General features: G+C 42.2%; 1 pseudogene; it reads left to right on the top strand.

Annotated features, from left to right (window-relative positions):
* The window catches only part of LOC101580107, a 6,646-nt pseudogene extending 3,538 nt beyond the window's left edge, over positions 1–3,108 (top strand).
* Positions 3,109–3,311: the final 203 nt, after the last annotated feature.

The following is a 3,311-nucleotide window of genomic DNA, read 5'->3' as shown; positions in this document are numbered from 1 at the left end:
AGAGAGAATTATTTTTATTCCCTATAAAATAAAAAAGCCAATTAGCTCCCTCCCCTCCCCAACTCCCCAACCAAACCCTGCTGTCTGAAAGACAACCTACAGCAGTGCTTCTCAACAAGTGGTCCATGGCTATGACCCAGTTGACAGTGTGAATGGAAGTTCCTCCCACTGCCATCTATGCACCACCAGGACCCAAGCGACCTGTGCCAGAGAGGCCCGGAGAACTGCCCCTCCCCTTGCTGCTGCCATGTCTGAGGTGAACCTCACTGGAAGGCCCAGAAAGCAGAGGGAGCACCAGTGCTCTAGTAGGGTCCAAACTAGGCATGCAGGATGGAAAGGCGTGGCTAGTGGTGTGAAAAATCATAGCAACGATAGCAACACAAGACAAGAGCTACTAAGGTAGGTGAGAAGTGCTGCACTTGGAGACAAAGACACACCGCGGAAGCTAGTAGGTGGGGCTGCCCATTTTCTCTCTGTTTTTTGGTTTTGTTTTGATTTGTTCTGGTTTTTTTCCTTTTCTCTTTTTTATTTTTCCCTCTTTTCTAAGTGGATGGGGAGAACTCCAGCCACAGAAAACTAATCCGCATAAGCACATGCTTGCTGAGCACAAGGTCCAGGGTTCAAGACCTGATGTGGCCAAAAAACAAACAAACAAACAAACAAAGAACAGTTGAGCAGAAAACTAATCCCATTCCCAAACCCAGAGACCAAGTTCTGATAATCCCTTGATTACTCCCTCATTTCTTCTCTTCTGCCCTCTCCAATAGTCTCCCAAAGTGTGTGCAGTCATCCTTTCCTCCAGCTTTGCTTCTAATTTCTTTTTAGTTATCTTCATTTTGTCTACTATCCTTAAATCTTCCCACCACAGTGCACCACCACTCTACCAACAAAACACTCTGAATACACATCTCCAATTTATAATAAACTCTGTTATATAATTGTAGATTATGTTCTTATGGCTTAAGATACATAATTAATAACTACCATAATTCATCAGTTCCTAAAATGTGCTTGATGCTATTGTTATTGTTAATTATACTACTTTTCTAGGATGTTGTATATGTTGTAATCAGTTGTTCTCCCTTCTGAAATATTAGTTGTTCAGAGGTAATAATCTCATCACAGGCCAGCACCATAGAATGTAGGACTGAACCAAAATTTCACTATTAATTAGCTAGGAAGGTACGATGCTGGAACAGACACAAGCCACCTCCTACACACAGAAGATATCCCTAAGGAATAGTCTTTTCTTAAAGTGGATTTGATACCAGTGATATAGCTATCTACTAAAATTTATAAGAATCAACCCCCCCAAAAAAATATTTCTTTTGAAATATAAAAAGCCCAGGTATTGAGACAGGACACAATCTAAAACTTCCAGACCACCAAGAACAAGTCTATCACACAATGAGTTAGAAGAATGTGTAAAACTCATACCACCTAAAATTTTTGAAATATTAGCAACTGAAATAAAGAAATAAATCCACAAGGGCATAGAGGAAATCAGATCAGAAATAATTTCTGAGATGAAAAAGAAATGTCAACATTTATAAAGGTATTGCTTACCACATGTAGAATACAGATAGATTTTTAAAAAATAGATGATGCTAGGAACAGAACGAAAACCATGAATGATCTATATAGAAAGAAATAGAGTGTATAAAATGGATTCAAACAGATATCCATGAAATTAAAAAATTCCATTGAAGTCTGGTAAAACCACATGAATGAACCTGAAGACAGACTAAGATTTTGAAAACAGGATAATGACCAGTGATCACAAAAAGAACAATCCCTTAAAAATAACAAGAGATTTGGCCAGCCAGATAGCTCAGGGGATTAAAGTGCCTACTTAAGCAGAGTGCAGTGGCCAGGGTTCAATCCCTGGTGTGCTATGCAGTCCCTGCTCCCAGGGTGTGCTAAGATGGCAATTGAGAATGGGCATGATGGAGTTGTGCCTGTAATTCCAGTGCTTGGGAGGCTGAAAACAGGAGAATCACTAGGAGTCTGATCTACATACTGAAACCCTGCAGACCCTGTGGACCCTATAAACCCTGTACTAAACACATTTTAAAAAATCAAGGACTTAAGAAATAACAATTCAACAGTTTCAAGACAATACAAAAGAAAAATAAGCCTAATAAGTGTTAATAAAAAAAACAGAAGGCTGCGGGCATCACCTGCGCGCTGGTCACCAGCTGCTGCTCCATGTTCTTTGGGGACCGGCTGGTCCAACATATCCTTGGAAGAGAGGATCTTCTTGTGGAAGCGACTTCCAACGATGCTGTGAGATTCTACCCTTGGACCATTGATAATAAATACTACTCAGCAGATATCAATCTGTGTGTGGTGCCAAACAAATTCCTCATCACGCCAGAAATTGCAGACTCTGTCCAGGCATTTGTCATTTACTTTGACAGCTCACAAAAATCAGGTCTCAACAGTGTCTCCTCATGGCTTCCCCTGGCAGAAGCATGGGTTCCAGAGGTGATGATCCTGGCCTGTGACAGGGTGTGTGAAGAAGGTGTAAGCCAACAGGGGGCTCAAGAGTGGTGCATCAAACATGGCTTTGAGCTGGTGGAGCTCAGTCCAGAGGAGCTGCTGGAGGAGGATGATGACTTCCCTGAATCTACAGGAGTAAAGTGAATTGTACAAGCCTTGAATGCCAATGTCTGGTCCAATGTAGTGATGAAGAATGATAGGAACCAGGGCTTCAGCCTTCTCAATTCATTGGCTGGGACAAACCACAGCCTTGGAACTGCAGAGACCCACTGCTCAGAGCCTGCTTTGCCAGCAGCAGAGAGGACAGAATTGATCCCGGACCATCGGGGCGTCACATCTAACACAGCAGATGCCCAGGGCAACAGCATTTTGGATTCCACTTTAGATCTGGATATTCAAGAATTAGCCAGCCTTACCACTGGAGGAGGAGATCTGGAAAATTTTGAAAGACTGTTTTCAAAACTGAAAGAAATGAAAGACAAGGCTGAGATGCTTCCTCATGAGCAAAGAAAGTTGCATGCAGAAAAGGTGGCTAAGGCCTTCTGAATGGCAATTGGGGGAGACAGAGATGAAATTGCAGGACTTTCTTCTGGTGAGAAACACTAGCGCCTGCTAGGTTGGACTGACATGGATGCCAGCCGTCTACCTGAGATGCTTTCTACTGGAACCAGTCACATCTTGTGAGATTCCCAGTATTATGTTGTCTGTTGGATTTGTTTTTAGGGTCCCCTTAATGTTTGTTTTTAGCAGGGAGTTTGGAAAAGTCTTTCTCCTTGAGGAGTGCAGTGACAATAAGAATTTCTAAAATT

The sequence above is a fragment of the Octodon degus genome, unplaced genomic scaffold (assembly GCF_000260255.1).
Source record: "Octodon degus isolate 3935 unplaced genomic scaffold, OctDeg1.0 scaffold00081, whole genome shotgun sequence".
NCBI classification, from domain to species: Eukaryota; Metazoa; Chordata; class Mammalia; order Rodentia; family Octodontidae; genus Octodon; species Octodon degus.
Note: the sequence above shows the minus strand (reverse complement) of the source record. Positions and strands in the feature narration are given on the sequence as shown.